General features: G+C 44.4%; 1 long non-coding RNA gene across 1 annotated transcript in view; it reads right to left on the reverse strand.

Moving 5' to 3' along the window:
- Positions 1–237: 237 nt before the first annotated feature.
- The window catches only part of LOC139035689 (uncharacterized), a 31200-nt gene continuing 10736 nt past the window's right edge, over positions 238–20701 (reverse strand). The window contains exons 3-4 of the long non-coding RNA XR_011488387.1: positions 8309–8511; positions 238–5857 (exon numbers count right to left, since the gene is read on the reverse strand). This is a non-coding gene — a long non-coding RNA (uncharacterized lncRNA). The remainder of the gene's footprint in view (positions 5858–8308; positions 8512–20701) is intronic.

Consider the following 20701-nt stretch of genomic DNA (forward strand, 5'->3'; position numbering starts at 1 on the left):
CAACTCCCAGAGTTTACTCAAACTCAAGTCCACTGAGTCGGTGATGCCAATATTATAGGAGCTTAATTAATCCTTTTATCAGCTCTCTGTTATTTATCTTTCATTCTTCAAAAGCAGAAAGTTATATATACAACAATGTTAATTTCAGTATTATCAACATTAGGAAAGAAAAAGAAAAAAAAACAAGCCAAATGTCTGATATCAGGAGAAAAGTTTAATAATGATAAAATATGCTGCATTAACCCAATGGAATTATATCATATAGTATTACATAATAATAAAATTATTATATAACATAATGTTGAGAGTGTAAAGACATAAATTGGTTCTGCCATTAACTGTAAAAATGTGAGATTGAAATCTAATACATAAAATGAAAACACTAAACACATATTATATTATGTTTGGATACTGAGATTATGGGTAGTGTTTTTCTTTAATTAAACTACCAGATATTAGCAGTAAGTGCACATTTTAAGACCTGGCTTTCCCAGGTCTCTCCCACTAGGGTCAAAGAGGCTATTGCCTTTTTCTATTTAACAAGCCAAAAAGCTTCCTGATTTTGAAAAGCCAACTGCCTCCAGCAGACCCCAATAAAATTCTCTGTCTCACAGGCCTCTGGGAACAATCTCTGACAAATGGCAAACCTGAACAAACACACAACCCCCCTGGCAGTAGCAACACTTAAGAGAATCAGTACTGAATGGGAAAGAGTCCGGCGGTCAGTGGGTCATCGAGCAACCCCCATCTTTGCAAAGGGAACAGAACTGCACCTGCCCGCACCTACAGGGTCTCCAGCACCCCTCCTCTCCTACACTGCTCCCCCTCAGTGTGAATTTGTTTTGTTTCATAGGCATATTTATAAACTCCCTCTTAAGGCAACTGCTTCTGAGATGCTGAAGCGAAAAACACAGCCAGAAGGAGGATGCATGCTTCAAGGAACCCTTACCTCCAGTCCATTAACTGGGTGATGTTCATGTCTTTCCCAAGACCAGCTAGGGTCACTCCCCTTCTTAACTCCAAATGTGCTTATGGTTCTATTTTACACTCCCAGGATGGGCAGCACAGTCTGAAAGAAACACACTGGATAATGAAGGAGGTGATCTTATTCAGGCTCTTACAAGAGGGAGGTCATTCATGAAGGCAGAAGGACATTGCAGAGAAAAGGCAGAAGGGCCTGGGGTTTTATAAAGGCGAGAGAGTGGGGAGGACAGTGGACAACAGGTCTCATCTGAAGGGTAGGATGGATCTCATCTGGAGTGGGGTGGGTCTCATCTGAAGGTTGGGATGGGAATAAGCTGAATCTGTGAAGGCAGGGTTATCCTTGGCAATTTCTCTACTGTCCTAGCTCTCCAGCCCTCTGGCAGGGCTCAGATAAACTGCAACATGATCAGCAGATTACCAAAGATCTGGACTCCCTTGCAGCAGAGAGGGAGGAAATAAGTGGTGAGAGTGAGGTCCCAGATGCCTCCAGGGGAGGTGGTGAGACAGAGAAGGAAGGAAAGGAGAAGGGGAGAACTCAGACATTCTCTGGGTGGCTGGAATTTTGGTCCTCAAATTCAGATCGCTTCCCCTCTGCCCTCCTCCTCCTCTCTCCCTCTTTCTTTCTTGGTTGGCAGATGAGAGAGAAGGGTGTCAAAAGAAAACCGGGTCATTTCTTTTTTATTCTCCCAAACACACACACATGGAGAAAACTGGTCACCACCAAAAGACTCCAGCTAAATGCTTAGGGTTCCCTAAAGATATCTTTTGAAGAGAGGGGGGAAAAAAAAGAGTTCACATGGTTGAATAGCTACAGTCACGATGAAAAGTTATAATTTTCCTTGGCATTACTGCTATTCTTACCCGTAGACCTTTTCCTAACAACTTTGATAAAGGCAAGCCCTCCCCAGCTTCTTTGTCCTAACGCACTTCATGTCAACCAATGCAGCCAGCTGTGTGAATTTTTCCATTCACAGGGTTTGCGGACGGAAGAGGGCTGTTTTCCTCATTAGTGGCTCTTTCCACCCCTGCAGAGACTGTTTGTGGAGGCTCTGTGCTGCTGGCTGTAGATAAAACAATCGGGGGGGGGGCACTTTGGAAACTGGGGGATGGATGGGGATTTTTCCATCTGGAATCACAAGGCTCTCGGTGGCAGGGCCAGATGGAACCAGGGTCTGCGTGGAGACAAAGCTCCTCTATAAACTGGTCGGGCAAACAAGAATATGAGGTTTTTTGACAACACGATGGCCAAGAGAGAGGAAACTGAGATTGGTTAGGAAATGCCAGGGCAGATCACTCCAACTTTGGCGAATTCAGCCCTGGATGTAATTCAGCAAGGAGCTTCCTTGGGCTCATGAAAGCAAGGATTGTAAAGCTCCGAATTCAAAGTGGGAACGTTAGAAAAACAACTCGGGGTCAGCCAGTCTCCATCCTCTGAACTTAAGTCATCTTTCAGCTGGGAGCGAACATGCTTCCTTAATGCACCAGAACAACGTTGAGACTTAAGATTACTGTAAGGAATTTTACAAATGCTGAGTGTCCCTGTCGACACTGTTAATGAACATCCTCTAAGCTGCACTTAAGCCAAATTCCAAGGTATAATTAGGGATTCGAAACAATGATATAACACAGGTTGCAAGTCTGCTTGAAGCTCCCAACATCCAATTAGATGGATGGTAGCAGATTTCCCAGAGCACAGGAGATGAAAACCATCTGTCACAGCCCACTTCCTAAGTCCTTCCTTCCAGGAGAATTCTCTGTGTCCCTGACTAATGCCAAAAGGAACATTCTTGATCCTAAAACCCCATCTTCCAACCGAAGGTCTGTTAACAAGTTCTGTGCCCTAGAGCAGGTCACTTCCGTTCTCTGAACCTTAACTTTCTCTTCGATAATAGTGCAGTCGTTGGACAAGGGTCCGTGTTTTCAAACTTTTTTTTTAGAGCAGCGGAAGCTTTTGTTGTTCCCCAGGGGAAAACTTTATGATGAGCCCAATTTGTAAATAGTGTTTGTCACTTGGAGGAGCTATAGTCAACGTGTCACAGATCAGAACGATGAAAAGATATAGCTCAGGGTTTTGTGCCTTAAATCCCTAAGTAGACTTTCCATTCCAACGTATTCAATCACTTCTTGCAAATAACAAGTGCTTTATAAGTATTGTGTAGGAAAAAAAAAAAAAGTACTTCAGTGGAAAACTATGTATCGTTTAGAGCACACTCTTCCAGGTTACCTGACTGTGATGCTATGGGCCCTTTCACGGCCTCTGACCTATTTTACAACTCTGTAAATTGGAGATAAGTGATAACAATGCAAATAACTCTTGTTTATGGACATACAAATAAAATCTGTCCTATGGAAGTTCAATTGACTTCCCTTTCAATTCCCCAGAGGAAAAAAAGCCAATTTCCATCTATTTGTAAACATATTTCAACATTCCTTTACTCCATACATATTTGTGTTTGACTTCTCATTTGAACAGGTTGTGACATTTCACCAGCTCTCATTAATAATGAACTAAAGACATACATCCATATATTCATTTATATTTATTATTATTAACATATATTCATTTATATTTGTATGAGAATCATGGTTTTTAGCTTGGTTTGAAAATTACCATATTGACAGCTCTGAAAAATCGTTCCAAATAAAACTTAACCTGCAGCTCTCATGTTGTGCATCTTTTTTAGTCAGCACAAATATTAAATCACAGTTCTTAGCAATCCTGATCAAACATGGGCCCTCTACATTGAAAGAGTCACCTAAAGCCAGTCTTCAAAGTCTCAGTAAATCCCACAACTCGTCCTCCTGCTCTGGGTGTGGTTCTCCCCATCACTGTAAACAACAAACTTACAATGTTGCCCTCTCAACAGCTTGTTTTGATGATTTCAGGGGATGGCATTTGAGAGAAGGGGAAAATATTTGGAGGCAACTGTGTGCATGAGCCTGAATTACTCAGGAAACTTTCTGCCCTGGTCAAGCTCAGGGGGACAATGGCATTTTTTTTTTCTATGTGGACACCAAATCTAGAGTTTAGAGGGCTGGAAGGAATCCAGGAGATGATCTAATCCCGTCTTTCCTTTTGGATGAGGTCACTGGGACACACAGAAACAGGTCAGCCAGAGGCTGGGGTGTGCATTTGAAGCTGCAGCCCTAGGCCAGGCGCCCAGCGTTCATTCGTTCTCTCACTCATTCGTTTTTCAACAACCACCTCCTGCAGGCTGGGCTCTGTCGTGTGTGATGAGTGCTCAGAAGCAGGGTCACATTTTTGAGATATTTATTCCCTTCGCCCACTTCCTCTTTTAGGCAAATCCTGAACGCTGTGTTCTTTTCTTTTCAAGAAAGGAGTGACAGGGGAAGAAGCTAAGACCTGCCTGTGAGCCCTTCCCCTTCCAAACCCCCAAGTCTAAACACTTGGGAAGAACAGAGACACCTGTAGGCAATGATTGAAAACTCCAGGAAAGGCGCTGCCTGGGCTGGAGTCGGAGGAGAAAGCACGGGGGTGTCTGTGCCCTGGTGTGGGGCAAAGCCCCCAGGATGCCCACAGCAGAGCCCCGGGAAGGAGTGCCTGTGTGGACAGGGCCGCAGGGGGCTCTGAGTCTCTGAGATACAAAGCAGCAGAGAATTCCCTCCTCTCCAGGGCCATGTGGACGAGACTGACGGGCAGCTCAGGAGGGACAGGGGGACCAATAACGAGGACCAGATGCCCTGGCACTATTAGGGTCTTGCTTCCATAAGACTCTGAGATTTTTTTTAAATGGGGGTACAGAGAGTTGGTGCTGCAGACAGAGGGACAGACACTCAGAGGCAAGGAGTTCCAGGATTTCACCCCAAATCGGGGACAAGAAGACACTGTCTCTGCTCTCGGCCTCGACTAACCAAACTCCTGATCAGCACTGGGGGTGGTGGCCACTCCAGAAACAGAGGCCACCCACCCTCCAATACACTCTGGTCATAGGAAAAAGAAAAAGATGCTTCCCGCGTGGAGGTGGTTAAAGAACTCCTCGACAAAGAGCGATCCTGGAGAAATGATGCTGGGATAGTGGACGCTGTTGATGCTTTTATCATGTCAGTGTTTGCTGGGTGTCACCACATCCAGCTAGAACAGCATCACTGACTCAACGGACATGAATCTGAGCAAACTCCAGAGATGGCAAAGGACAGGGGAGCCTGGCAGGCTGCAGTCCACGGGGTTGCAAAGAGTCGGACAAGATTCAGCAACTGAACAACAACAACAGCAACCACATCCAGGAACTGGGAACAGAGGGGATGGGGGGAGGTCTGCCCCCACAGCTTGCTGGGCAGGGAAGCCTCAGTTCCGCCTTCCCAGGCGGGAGCGGATGCGACCCCTGTGTGACCCCACAGGTGCACGCTCCCCTCTTCCTTGCCAGCCTCTAGTCAGATCCCAGATTCCAGTCCTTTCTAATGCCCAAGAGGACCAAACTTTCAAAAGGAGGAAGGAAGGAAGGAAGGGGAGGGGAAGAACGGATCATAAGAGAATGGAGGGTTTGGGAGAAGTGGGACGCAGGGATTGGAGGGGAAGGAGAAATCAGACAGGAAGAAATGAAACGAGGGACTAATCATGAAATTGTGGCATCTGAGGCCTCGCGGCGCCCTTTTGGAGGATCACAGGGTGCTCCAGAGGGCTGTTTCCCGGGTCTCTCACACGTGTAGTCGCTCAAATTTAGATTTGCAAAGACCTCCAAATGAAATACTGAGACGCACAGACCTGCGTTTTAAGGAGATGATGCTCAATCTTCAACCTGAAGCTTGTCTTCATCCTGATCCCCCCAGAAGCAGTGCGCCATGAGTCAGTATTGTTCACCAATTCAATGATCATCCAGTTCCACTGCAGTGCTTCCTTTGTATTTAATGGAATCTGTTGAAGGCAAACATTTAATATAAATCAAATTTTATAATGTTGTTAGGGTTCTGCTCTTTGTACTTTAATTCACAGGGAGCCTTTAAAGCTGGAAGTGATCCAAGTCTCTCTCAATCCCTGAGAGTCCATGGTGCCACCTTCCACAGCCCCAGGCCTTTTGGGGCCTGAGTTTCACCTGGAGGACCCCCAGAAGAACAAGGGAAAAGCCCCCCCAAATGCTTAGGTGGGAAGAAGTCAGGGTACCACAACTGTTAAAGAAAAAATTATTCTGACACTTGTTGAAATGGGAAGGAAGGTTTTATTTAGGACCATCACAATAGGTGTCAAGACTATTGCAGTAGGGTGGAGATATCAGGCCCAACTCCCAACACAAGAACAAGTGAGGATTTCTAGCCAAGGAGCCAGGAGAGGGATGGGATATCAGTGGATGGGGAATCATTAAGAGCAGACATCATGAATGGGGCATTCTTGCTAAATCAACAGGATTCTTGCTCAAGGCAGCCAGAGTGATCAGCTATCAGGGGTGGGGGAGTCTCCCTAAACCGACTTAGCAGGATTCTTGCTACTGCAACTGGGCTGATGCAAGCCCAGCAGGGACAGGCTGAGGTCAGGGCACAGTCATGAAGTAGGCCCAGAGGAGCCTGACTCAGAGTCCTTGTCAGTCCCAGGCACTCTGTCCTGGAGGGTGCCACAGCTACTGACACCACACGAATTAGTTCTTCATGAGAGACTAAGAGGAGGGGAGAAGGAGATGATCTAGATACCAGCTCAGGGGCGATGTGAGCCCTGGCACTGGGCTCTGTTTGTTGGTGACCCACCCAACAGCCTTTTCCTGACTTCCTCCTCTCACGGGAGGAGCTGGAAACGCCGAAGACTCACCTCTCCAGTCTCCTTGGCAGCTGGAGGAAACTTTGTGACCCAGTTCTGGGCCAAAAGGGAGAAAGGGAATTCTCCTTGAGTGGCTTTTGGGAAATATTTTCCTCTCTGGATGAGAGTGTGGGAAGATAGCATGCCTGGTGACGAGGCAGGCATCCTCCATGGTCAGATGCAAGCCCAAGGACACAGTGTCCTTGGAGTGCGCTGAAATGGGGGGGAAGAAGCCTGGGTCCCTGGGGACACTACCGAGCTGCTACAGAAATCCCTAGCTGTCTACACCCAGACTTCTGAATTATGTGAGATAGCTAAGCAGCTTTTTGATTTAAACTACTCTTATGCTGGTTTCTATAACTTGCAGCCAAAAGCACTGCCAGCCCCCAGGGCTGTGCTAGGATTTGTAAAGGACACCCAGGCATACAAGCCTTCTATTCTAGAAGTTATGATCAAGGCGGGGAAACTAGACATATGCCCATGTGTTCAATGTCCTTAAACATTAAATAATTTAAGATATAATCAAGTTTTAAAATGTAGTCACAATAATTCCACTCCCAGCAATCTTTCCCCTAAAAGTATATGCAAAGATATCCATTAAACTCTAACATGTAATAGAGAAAATGTGGCCATACCCTAAATGTTCAATATTAGGGATTGAAATTACAGCCCATACATAATATCATTAAAGATGATGATGTTGATCTATACTTAATGACAGGAATTCTCTAGATAATAGTTGGGTGGGGAAAAAAAACAAGTTATTAACTGTGCATTAGTAAATCCACTCTTGTGCAGAAAAATATCTCTGAGTCTAAGTTAAATGTGAAGCTGTGAACCGTGCTTGTTATATGGTGCAATAATGATTGATTTTATTTTCTTTACACCTTTCTGTACCTTTTACATTTGTTTCAAGGAACATACTTATTTTATAATAATGCCACTAAGAATTTTTAGAAATGCAACTGATTATATGTATATATATATAAAACAGTAAGACTATTGTGAAAGAAGTGGAAGTGAAGGGAAGTGAAAGTCACTTAGTAGTGTCCAACTCTTTGTGACCCCATGGACTATACAGTCCATGGACTTCTCTAAGCCAGAATACTGGAATGGGTAGCCTTTCCCTTCTCCAGTAAGTCTATTAGTAATAGTAATATTACTACTAGTAATAGTAATAGTAATATACTAAATATACATAGTAAGTCTATATATGCTAATAAAACACAGTGGAGAGCTCTACAAAATCTGTCATGAGACTTCCCTGGTGGTCCAGTGGTTAAGATGCCATGCTCCCAATGCAGGGGGCACAGGTTCAATCCCTAGTCAGAGAACTAAGATGCCACATGCTGTGCAATGTGGCCAAAAATAAACTACCAACAATTTGCAGAACAATATGGCATATGAGGAGGGTGGTGGAGAACACCAAAGATGATCCACAGTCACAGACACAGTTCATGGTTTTGAGAACCAGGTCCCTACTTGGGGGCACTAAGGATCCAAGCCTGGATCCTCCCACTCACGTGCAGTAACGCCAGTCTACTGACACCAGGTAGTGGTAAAGAAAAGTAGAGTATTTACCGTTGTTGTTGTTTAGTCGCTAAGTCTTGTCCAACTTTTTTGCAACTCCATGGATTGTAGTCCACCAGGCTTCTCTGTCCATGGGATTTCCCAGGCAAGAATACTGGAGTGGGTTGCCATTTGCTTCTTCAGAGAATCTTCTCCACCCAAGGATTGAACCTGTGTTTCCCATTTGGCAGCTGGATTCTTTATCACTGAGCCACCTGGAAAGTCCAGAGCATTTATTATGTTTGTTATGTTTAGTCGTTCAGTTGTGTCCGACTCATTTCGGCCCCATGGACTGCAGCCCGCCAGGCTCCTCTATCCATGGGATTCTCCAAGCAAGAACACTGGAGTGGGTTGCCAGGCCCTCCTCCAGGGGATCTTCCCAACCCGGGGATTGAACCCAGGTCTCCCACATTGCAGGCAGATTCTTTACCACCTGAGCCACCAGGGAAGCCCTAGGTAAACTAGTGTTCAAGAGCATTTACTGCAGGGCTCCAAAAAAGAAGATGGGGCAGCTCATGCTCAAAGGACCTGAACTCCCCAATGACTTTCAGGGAAGGTATTTAAAGGCAGTGTGAGGGAGGGGTTGCAGGCTTGCAATCAGCTCATGAACAATTCTTGGCTTGGTTGGCAGTGAAGTGGTTTCAAGTATCATCAAGCTTTTGGTTTCAACTGGTCTAGGGTCTATGTGTTTGTGGTCACCAGTTTTCACGTGGTGGGGAATCTGCTTACTGTAAAAACAACTTAGGAATGTATGTCAAGCCTTTATCTTCCAGGAAACTGGGAATTCGGTGATTCTGCTGTGTGACAGATTTATAGTCTAAAGTGTTACCGGTTTTCCAGCCCAAGAGTTATTCTTTTTTATACATCGTCACATTTCCTAGTCATTAACTCTTGAACCAGCCTTTTGAGACTCATGGGAGACCTGGGAGAATGAAGCCTTTTACTCTGTAAGACAGGGACAAGGGATTGTATTTGGTTTCATAGACAGGTTCTGAAGTGGTTCTGTCCAGTTCTATGAACTATAGAGTATTCGTCACATATCTCACCCTCCCCAGTGGTAGGATGTATATCAAAGGAAAACACTAGATTGTAAATATTTGGAATTATGGAAAATAACTCTAAATAAATCTCTTTGTTAGCGTAATTCAGGCATTGTGAATAACTTCTAGGAAATGCTTTCAGAATCTGTAAGTTTTGCCTAGGAATTGTTTGAAAAGTCTGATTCAACAGTCTATAATAGAGAAACCTAACTCTCACCAAAACCCTCTGTATTTCTTAGAGGCACAGACATATCAAAGGGGCTTTCAATTTCTAACATACTTTCAAATCATAAATAGTGCTATCAGTTTGAACTCCGTGATATCCTTGGTAGGCTTACTGCTCACTTGGTGTGACTCTTTGATGCTGCCAGTGGCAGAGCGTAATTCTTGACCTTGACCTTCTTTCCCTGTGTCCCAGGAAATTCGAGCAAAATAGCATTCTATGACTCCTTAGAATAGAAAAGCATTAAAATAACTGTGATTGCATTTAGCATTTGAGTACAGAAAAAAGATGATGAAGGGTGGCAGAATGTGTTACCTCAACATATGCCACCCTGGGGACTCCCTTGGTGGTCCAGTGGTTCAGGCTCTGCACGTCCATGCAGGGGGCATGGGTTCGATCCCTGGTAGAGGAACTAAGGTCCCACGTGCCAAGTGGCATGGCCAAAAAAAAAAAAAATTTAAATGCCACGTTGGCATAAGGACTATTTTTAGCTAAAGAATAGCAGATGCAAGAATGTCATTCTGACCTTTCCTTTCTACCCTGAAGGCAGGAATGAATACTCCCGTGTGAAAGACCCCTCCTCTAACAGAGAAGAGTGAACCTACCTCCACACTGGATCTATTCCTTTAGCTCTAACCTGTGTGTTCTGTTGTCTGTGCTGAGTCATGCTGGCTCTACACCTTTTGTAAAAGAATGGTGCCTGTAGCCTGAAATACACAGGATGGCCCATTCTCAAGGCTCTGACCTTTAAAGGTATAACACTTTTCCATTCACATAGAGGTTAAAAAAAAAACGTTGCAGAACAGAGAATAATATTTGTCTCATTGGAGGTTTATAGGAACTTTGTGACCAGACCTACATGGACAGTTGCAAGAACAGAGGATTCCAGCACCAAAAGTTTGCAACAATCAGCCACCTTTCCCTCCCCTCCACTTTTCTTCTTATAAAAGAAGCCTGAATTCTAACTCAGGTAAGACAAGTTCTTTGGGACACCAGTCCACCATCTTCTCAGTCTTGCTGGCTTTCCAAATAAAGTCACTACTCCTTGCCCCAACAACTGGTCTCTGGATTTATTGGCCTGTTGTGCCTCAAGCCATATGACTGGACTCAGTAACGCTCCCGATGACAGGAGAAAAGAACCACCAGAGATGGGGAGTTGAGGGAGAGAGAAATCTGTACAAACAGACTTTGTTGAGATTACTCTCATCTCCCTTTAGTCTCATCCACAATTGCTACTCTTTGTTCAACCGAGTATATTAGCACTTCGGCCTATTGGTTTCTTGGGGGTCTTCTTTGTCCTCTGGAAAATCTGTATGCTTTTCTCCTGTCAATCTGTCTTCAGTCAGTTCCGTTCAGTCACTCAGTCATGTCTGACTGTTTGCGACCCCACGGACTGCAGCACACCAGGCTTCCCTGTCCATCACCAACTCCCAGAGCTTATTCAAACTCATCTCCATTGAGTCAGTAATGCCATCCAACCATCTCATCCTCTGTCATCCCCTTCTCCTCCCACTGTCAATCCTTCCCAACATCAGGGTCTTTTCCAATGAGTCAGCTCTTTGCATCAGGTGGCCAAAGTACTGGAGCTTCAGCTTCAGCATCAGTCCTTCCAGTGAATATTCAGGACTGATTTCCTTTAGGATTGACTGGTTGGATCTCCTTGCAATCCAAGGGACTCTTGAGAGTCTTCTCCAACACCACAGCTCAAAAGCATCAATACTTCGGCACTCAGGTTTCTTTATAGTCCAACTCTCACATCCATACATGACTACTGGAAAAACCACAGCTTTGACTAGATGGACCTTTGTTGGCAAAGTAATGTCTCTGCTTTTTAATAAGCTGTCTAGGTCGGACATAGCTTTTCTTCCAAGGATCAAGCGTCTTTTAATTTCAAGGCTGCAGTCACCATCTGTAGTGATCTTGGAGCCCAAATAACATAAAGTCTCTCACTGTTTCCATTGTTTCCCCATCTATTTGCCATGAAGTGATGGGACCAGATGCCATGATCTTAGCTTTCTGAATGCTGATTTTTAAGCCAACTTTTTCACTTTCTTCTTTTACTTTCATCAAGAGGCTCTTTAATTCTTTGCTTTCTGCCATAAGGGTGGTGTCACTTGCATATCTGAGATTATTGATATTTCTCCCTGCAATCTTGATTCCAGCTTGTGCTTCTGTCTTATGTCAGTTTAATTCTCGGGGCCAGCAGAGACCCTAAAAGGATAGAGATAAAGTTATGCTTCCCCTACAATAATCTTGGCTTGCCAAGCCAAGTCACCCAGGATTTGGATAATATTGGTCCATCCCACGTTCCTGTGGTCACCTGCAGCTCTGAGGGACTTCCGCTGCATTACCTGACTGTAGGACTCACCTGGCGGGCCTGATGGTATGCCATTGCCCTGCATACCATCGATTCCAGCATTGGACTTGCTGGTACTCAGAGCAGGCTGCCTCAAGCTATGCCACGGTGCTTATTTTGAATTAAAGTTGCCTAGGAAACAGCCAGTGAGAAAAAAAATAATATAAAAAGGAACACTACAACACCCTCTCTTTCCCCCATGAAAGTAGGAAATAAATCTCCCATGGTAAAGTATCCTCCCTATGCCAGGCGCATAGAAAGTTCCTTTTCACCAGAGTTAGGGAATTCAAGGCTAAGAAGACAGTATAAACAAATTTTGTCACTTCTTCATTGGTCTGCTATCCAAAGCACAAGGCCCCTTATTCAATCTTCACAAAAAAATTATTTCCTTGTCAAAAAATGATATAAACACAGTCTGCTTTGGTCATTCCAGGGGCCCTATTTCTATGAAACCTCCATGCATACAAATTAAATAGCTTTTTTTTTTCTCCTGCTCATCTGCTTTGTATCAATTTAATTATTTGCCCAGCCCAAAGAACTCAAGAAGGGTAGGGGAGAAATATCCCCTTCCCCATGGACTCAAACTACTTTTCCAATTTGCAGTGTGTATGTTTGTGTGCATGAGTGTGATTTGAAGACTCCGCTAAAAATCAATGCATGGCCCTCTTGCCTCTTTCCTCCCATGCCCAGATACAGGAAGTGGTTTGTCTCTCTTCGGTTGTTTAGGCACTTACTGGGCCTTCAGCATCTCAACTTCTTTATTCATTCAAATATTTACTGAAGGCCTTCTTTGGGCCAGGCACTGGGCTAGGTGCTGGGGGGTGGGCAGTCATGGGCTCTAACTTCAGAGAACTTACAGCCTCATGTCAAAGACAAACCTTATTCAAAGAATCACACAATCAAATATAGTGCCTCTAAGTGCTTTTTTTGAAAAGATATTTTTATGTGGACCATTTTTTAAAGTCATTATTAAATTTGTTACAATATTGCTTCTGTTTTATATTTTGCTTTTTTGGCCTCCAGGCAAGTGGGATCTTAGTTCCCCAACCAGGGATTGAACCCGCACCCCTTGCATTGGAAGGTACAGTCTTAATTCCTGCACCACCTGGGAAGTCCCTCTCCAGGTGATTTTTCTTCTTACTCTGAAATAGATTTAGATTCACAAAGAAATACTAAAGAATTCCCATGTACCCTTTGCTCAGCTTGCTTCAATAATAGTACCCTATGTAGTCACAGTACAATCAAAACTGGGAAATTAATATGGATACAATACTAAGCTATGGCCCTTCTTAGATTTCTCTAAGGGCTTTTTATTATATTAATTATTTAGTAATTACGCCAATCTTGGGGAGTGCATACTATCATCACCCACCTTTTATAGATGCAAAAACTGAGATTCAGAACAATGACATCACTTGCCCAAGATTCCAGCTTGGAAGCAGCACAGTGAGGACTGCAAAGCTCGGCAGCCAGCTGTAAGGGGTCTGCTCCCCACTGCTGAACTACACCGCCTCTCAACATTAGCGAGCAGGCTTCCTTGTTCAAACCCAAGAATCTTACTACAACAGCACTACAGTAAGCGGCTGGGGAGCTATTAGAAGAAGCTGTAACTCTTGGAGGCCATCTTTAAAGTCAAAACATTTGCTTCTGAAATCAAAGTTTGTTTCAATGGCAAAGGCTTCCCAGAGGAAATTACTGTTTCAATCACCATGGATGAAACAATGCTCTTGAGCTAACAAAGGCTGAGCTCTCAAACATTTCCCTCTGGTCGAAAACAACTTCAGTTGAAACATTTTGACTCTCAAAAGGAAGTTTCTTTGTAAGAAACTGCAAGAAATGCAGGTGCAGTTACTGCACACTCCAAACAAAGCCTTCAAAAAAGCCAACTTCCTCTCAAAATCATACAGTTTCCCACTGTCTCACTCCCACATAATTCAATGCCAAGGGAATTCCGCAAGAATACAGGTCATTGATCTGCTTTGCATAGGAGAACATCAATCTCAAAATGGGGGTGAGGGGGGATCAAAAAATGTGAACAAGAAAAAACACCTTTTTTTTGCTCAAGTACACATCTGTGGGATTTGTACTTACTATCAAAACGCATAAGTTACTTAAATGACATCAGAGTTCCCACTTCTCCAGTGCTGAGATGAGCACTACTGAGCCTGTCCCAAAGGCAATTCCATGACTATAACAAGGAGTCTCTTTTTTTAAGGTATCACTGTTAACATCAACATTTCACGATTCTGTCTACAGCAGATTCTAGCTTGGGTTTGTTCTCCACTGTATTCGTCTTTCCTCTGATTTCAAGCCAGAAGTTAGGCCCTTTGAAATTGTTTACCTTCTGGATGTTGCAACACAGAAAGCAAAAAAGCTGCAAATCAATGCCTCCTTTGCTTTTTGGGGGCTGGAAAGGTTGAAGAGGAGAGATAAGAACTAAGAAAATGCAGTGAAGAGGTATGTCCTCATAGTAAGAGTTGCAAGAGAGAATCTTCCTGTCTGCAGCGTAGAGCCTTGCATCTCTTTCCAGCAAGACCTGAAGGGATGGACAGTTAACTGGTATACCTAGGGGTGCTGAGCCCCAGACAACAAAGCTTCAAGTCTCCTCAAGAGTCCTTTGCCCCAGATGTGGCATAGACACAGCAAGGATCTAAAGGAACATGCAAGACAGATACCGGGGTCTCAGAGTAGCCAGTGGGACTCAAGACAAGCAGGGTATTTCAGATGAGGTTTTAAAGCTTAACGTTTCAAGATCTTCATAAAACCTGGAAAAGATGGGTGCTGTGGGGGAGACTCAATAATCACTGAAATTTAATTTCTCACCAGTTCAACACATGGGATAAACCCAAGTTGACTTAACACAAAGAATTTAATGTTCTTGAATATCTGAGTTTGTGAACTGACATTCACACCAACTACACATTCATCCACTGGTTCATTGGACTAACAGTTGCTGAGTTACCATCACACACTGAGATGGGACGTCAGGACACAGTGGTTCCCCAGGCTCCCGTGATCACACACCCACACATGTCCATCCGAAAGCAAGAAGAAGCTGCTGCAGCATCACCTCAGGGAAGACAAAGCCTGGGGGGTCCTATAGCAGTTGTCATAAAAAATCCAAGTTACACTCAGATTTATCCACTGTTAATATATATACAATGTATGAAGTTTCAAAATGATACATGTAGGAATATGCTCCAAGGAAATAATCATGGATAAACTCAATGATTTTGCTGTAAGAATGATTATCTTCCTGTCATTTATGATAACAAAAGCCTGGGAACGACAAAAATAGGTTCCACTCATTGGAATACTATGCAGGCATGAAGAAGGATGTTGGAAGTGTTATTTCTATAATTAAAAATTTATTGGAATTTAAGAAAAACAATTTAGAAGAGCATTTGATAATGTGGAAAGGAAAGGCATGTTAAACAACAATACATTGTTGTTAAATATATATATATAAATCTGAGTAAATGTATTTTTAAAAATTTTTGTAAAATCAATATAAATATACATCTATGTAAACATGTGTTGCATGAATAGGATATAGGTGCACTGGGAGGTAACAACAAAATATTAAAAGTGATTATTTCTACCAGCATCACATCATGACATTTGTGGGCCTTAGGAAATCTTGCTTTCATGGATGTCTTCTGTCACCAAAAATAATGTTGAAAATTATATGTATTTTTTAATGAGAATGTTATTTTATTTAGCTGCTTATTTATTTTTGACTGTTCTGGGTCTTTTTGGCTACGCAAGGGCTTTGTCTAGTTGCAGTGAGTGGGCTTCTCATTGAGGTGGCGTCTCTTGTTGCGGACTACAAGGTCTCAGGAACGAGGGCTTCAGTAGGTGCGACTCATGGGCCCTAGAGTGTGAGCTTCAGGAGTTGTGGGCACCGGCTTGCTTGCCCCTCTGAGACTCCAGTGTCTCTATTGCATTTCTATTAGATCCCACTGTGTCTATGCCACATTTGGGGCAAAGGACTCTTGAGCAGACTTGAAGCTTTGGTGTCTCAGACTCAGAATGTGGGATCCCCCCGACCGAGGATGGAACCTGTATCCCTTGCATTGGAAGGTGGATTCTTAACCACTGGACTACCAGGGAAGCCCTGAAAATTACATTTTTGATGGCCCAAAAAGATGAACAGCATCCACGATAGATTCATTGTTATATGTTCATGTTTTTCTTCTTATTTTAAGAGAAATTGAAATTAAAACATTTGCAGACCCTAGGCTTTATGCTTCCCAGAGCTACTAGGTATGGAATTACTTGATTTTTATTTCCTTCTTTTTGTCTGACTGCATTTTCTAAATTTTTCATACTGAAGACTTATTCTTTCATCATAATGATAAACCATGTGAACAAAGAAATTGGTAGACATAAACACATGGCTTATTTTATGCAATGCCAACACACAACACAGCAAATGCAGTCTCCAGAGGCAATGCCTTCCAGGGACATTAAGTGATGAACACAGCCTGGTCTAGCCCATCACATCACTTCCTGCTATAACTCACCACGAGACAAAACGTCTGATTTCTCAGAACAAAGTCTCTCTCCTGCTTACCAAAGTGAATGGGTGCACACTCTGTCCTCCACACACAAAGATGGCACAGTGAGCCCACACTGGCTTTCATTCTCCAGGGGTGGAGATGGTTAGCTATGTTCCAGCCGGCCTCTGACCCAGCCTGACGAGCATTTAGACCAAGAGGGCAGACTGGTACCTGTGGAAAGGCCCTAAGCAGCACTTCTAGAGTGTCACTCGTGGCACCAACGTGTCATCAGCTGGTGATCTTTGCCCAACTGTGAAGTTTGTCGAGACTTAAGAGGTTTGACTGTACAAAGTCAGCCTTTCAAGTATGAATTTTTAATTTATAAAAGAAGTGAAAGTGTTAAGTCGCTCAGTCAGTGTCCGACTCTTTGTGACCCCATGGACTGTGGCCCACCAGGCTTCTCCGTCCATGGAATTCTCCAGGAGTGGGCAGCCATTCCCTTCTCCCGGGGATCTTTGCAACAGAGGGATCAAACCCAGGTCTCCCGCACGGCAGGCAGTTTCATTTTTTAAAAAATTTCTACATCCGTGTATTTATTCCTGTGTTTGACAAAGATTGATTAAGCATCTCCCCTGTGCCAGGCACTGTTCTAGGTACAGGAGACATGTGAACAGATGGTGAGCAAGACTGATATGTTCCTGTTCTCACGCTGCTGGAAGGAGAGACACTGAACAAGGGTGCAGAGTGCTTTAAAGAGGGAGAAGCAATGGGTGCATCGTGCATGTGACAAGGGGACTGTGCCCAACCTAAGGAGGCAAGGATTCACCCTCCCCAAGGAATGAAAGTTTAAACCTAAGCGTGGGAGGCCAGTAAGGGTGGACCAAAGAGGGCAGGAGGATCAGGAGGAAGAAGAATGCACCGGGCAAGAGATGTACTTACTAATCCCAGAACCCAGGACTGGAGTCTCTGAGTAGCTAAGGAACTGAAGGTGTCCAAAAGGGTTGGTGAGCAGAGAGGAAAGTCAGGCTGGAAAGGTAGGCAGGGGCCAGAAGGATTATTTATGTCCAATTAAGGAGCTGACCATCTAGTCAAGGCTATGGTTTTTCCCATGGTCACGTATGGATGTGAGAGTTGGACTGTGAAGAAAGCTGAGTGCCGAAAAATTGATGCTTTTGAACTGTGGTGTTGGGGAAGACTCCTGAGAGTCCCTTGAACTTCAAGGAGATCCACCCAGTCCATCCTAAAGGAAATCAGTCCTGGGTGTTCATTGGAAGGACTGATGCTGAAGCTGAAACTCCAATACTTTGGCCACCTCATGCGAAGAGCTGACTCATTTGAAAAGACCCTGATACTGGGAAAGATTGAAGACGGGAGGAGAAGGGGATGACAGAGGATGAGATGGCTGGATGGCATCACAGACTCAATGGACATGAGTTTGAGTAAACTCTGGGAGTTGGTGATGGACAGGGAGGCCCGGCGTGCTGCGATTCATGGGGTCGCAAAGAGTCGGACACGACTGAGTGACTGAACTGAACTGGAGGAGCTGAGGCTGTCCTTACTCCAATGGGAAATCATCACAGAGTTTTAAACAAAGGGGTGCTTTACTCCAAGGTGGAGAATGGATTGCCTGAACCTCCAGTAGCAGCCCTGAGTCACCAGTAATGGATCTTGTTTAGCGTAAACCCTATAGTAAGGCTTACTCTAGACTGGTTTAGACACCTGAAAGAAAGCAGAGGTGTACACTGGGACCTCTATGCCTCCCACACTCTCCATCCCAGACTTCAGAATCATACAAACAAGGAAACTTTAAGGCAAAATGGAGGAGAAGTGGCAATACCACAGTCCTGAGTACTCCAGATTTATAATATTACTACATCTTGATCTTGCTGGCATAGGTCTTCCAGCTTTCTTTTCTTCTTCAAAATTATCTTGACTCTTCTCGGCTGTTCGAATTTCCATATGACTTTTAGAATCAGCCTGTCCATTTCCACAAAATAAAACCTGCCAGTATTTTGATTGGAATTGCCTTGAATCTAAAGATGAATTTGAAGAGAACTGACATGTTTATGGTATTATGTCTTCCGATCTATGAAAATGGTCTAGCCCTCCATTTATTTAGTGTTTCTTGAATTTCTTTCAATGATATGCTACTTCTAGTGAACAAGTCTTACATGTATTTTGTCAAGTGACAGAGGCGACAAGTGATGTTTTAGGCAATTGTAGTGGGCAAATATTAGAGATACTAATTACAGGAAATAACATCTGGGGAAAGTTTGCAAAATATGAAACTTTATGCAAATCTGATATATTCTTTCTCACCAACACTACAACACATCATTTTGGAAAGCCACGTTTCTACATACCCATAAGGCATCTTTCCCAGCTATTGATTAGCTATTGATTAACCAAGATGCTGAAACTATAGAAGCAAGAACAGCACAAAAAAGAAAGGGTGGGGGAGGGACATTAGAGGCCAAGAAGAGAATTACTGATCTGGAATAAACTCTTAGAAAAAAAAAAAGCTTCTCAGTCTGAGATTGAATTTTACCCAATAGCCACCAGATGGCCTCAGAAGGAAACTCAAAAAGCACATCCTTCGATCAAAACTCAGGGACTTGAGATGCTTGATACAAGATGTCATCCAATCTACGAGCCCCTGAAACTACTGCTGAAAATCAGTGTAGACCAGCCCTCAGCGCGAGCTAAGGCTCTGCTTCAGCTCCTCTGCCCCGCTCCCACCTTCATAGGAATTCCCCTGCAGAGAGCACACTAAGGTCAGAGCTGGCTTCTTCCTGGGAACAGTCCCTGGCTGTGCTGATGGTCTCACCTCAGCTGCCTCTGAGTCTGAGCTAGTGACTCACAGTCGCTTCTCTGAGCCCAGCCTCACAGGCACCCTCCCCCTCCTGGCAAGCGCTGCCTGCCCCAGACCACAGCTCAGGTTCCCACCTCCTTCCTCTTTCTGCCGGTCTGGGGGAGACAATGGCCAAGAATGAAATCTTCAGGATATTAACAGTACTTCTAAAACACAAAAACGAGGCAGATGTTGTTGCTTTTTTACCCCCACATCATTCCATGGCAGTCTCTTGGACTCCTCTCTTATGATCAGTGTAACAATACTAATTATTCATGGAATCGACAAATATTTTTTTGAGCATGCGCCATATACCAAGCAGTATTTTAAGCACCAGAGATACAGTATGAACAGCACTGTCCCTTCCTTCCTGCAGCTTATACCATTGAGGGGAGAGGTGACTGTGTCCTCAGGGCAGAAGGTAAAGGACAGGGAATAGGATTTTAGAAGCCCAGGATTTTAGCGTGGGTTCCCCCTGCAAAAGCAGACCCTAAGATAAGGACTCAAGAGCAGGTCGCTTATTGAGGAAGTGATCCCAGAAGGCAGACATGAGCAAATGGGGAAGTGACAGGAAAAGAGGAAGCCATGGCATGTTAATGGGGTGGGGGGATGTAATAAAACTGTGGGCAACTGAGGCTCAGTCCTGGGGGTCCGTCATAGAGACTGTATAAAATGTGCCTAAAAGTATCCCACGTGGAGCAAAGAAGCTCAGAGGCTTATCCACCACCTCCCACCCCTGATCAGTCGAGGGTCACTGCTAGGATCTTCACTCCCTGATATCTCAGGCAAAGGCAGGAGCCCACGAGCACATGCAGGAGCTGTCTGCGGGTGACCTCTGAGACGGGAGACAGGGGTGTGGGTAGCACCAGCAGCATCTGCTACTCCCGGTCATCTCGCTTCCTCGGAAGCCCAGCACCCACTGTGGCCTCAGGTGCGCAGCCGGCGCTCCGTAAATACATGTAAGTAACTGGATGTTTCAGGGCTTCTCCGGCAGCTCCGACGGTAAAGAGTTTGCCTGCACTTCGGAGAGCCAGGTTCCATTCCTGGACGATCTCCTGGAGAAGGGAATGGCTACCCGCTCCAGTGTTCTTGCCTGGAGAATCCCAGGGATAGAGGAGCCTGGTGGGTTACAGTCCATGAGGTTGCAAAGAGTCTGACACAACTGAGCGACGAACACACACACACACACCACACACACATGGATGTTTTATTAAAGCTGCCCTAGAGTCATCAGGCTGAGCACCAAAGAATTGATGCTTTTGAACTGTGGTGTTGGAGAAGACTCTTGAGAGTCCCTTGGACTGCAAGGAGATCCAACCAGTCCATCCTAAAGGAGATCAGTCCTGAATATTCATTGGAAGAACTGATACTGAAGCTGAAACTCCAATACTTTGGCCACCTGATGCGAAGAACTGACTCAGTGGAAAAGACCC

Source organism: Odocoileus virginianus, chromosome 6, assembly GCF_023699985.2.
Source record: "Odocoileus virginianus isolate 20LAN1187 ecotype Illinois chromosome 6, Ovbor_1.2, whole genome shotgun sequence".
Lineage (NCBI taxonomy): Eukaryota > Metazoa > Chordata > Mammalia > Artiodactyla > Cervidae > Odocoileus > Odocoileus virginianus.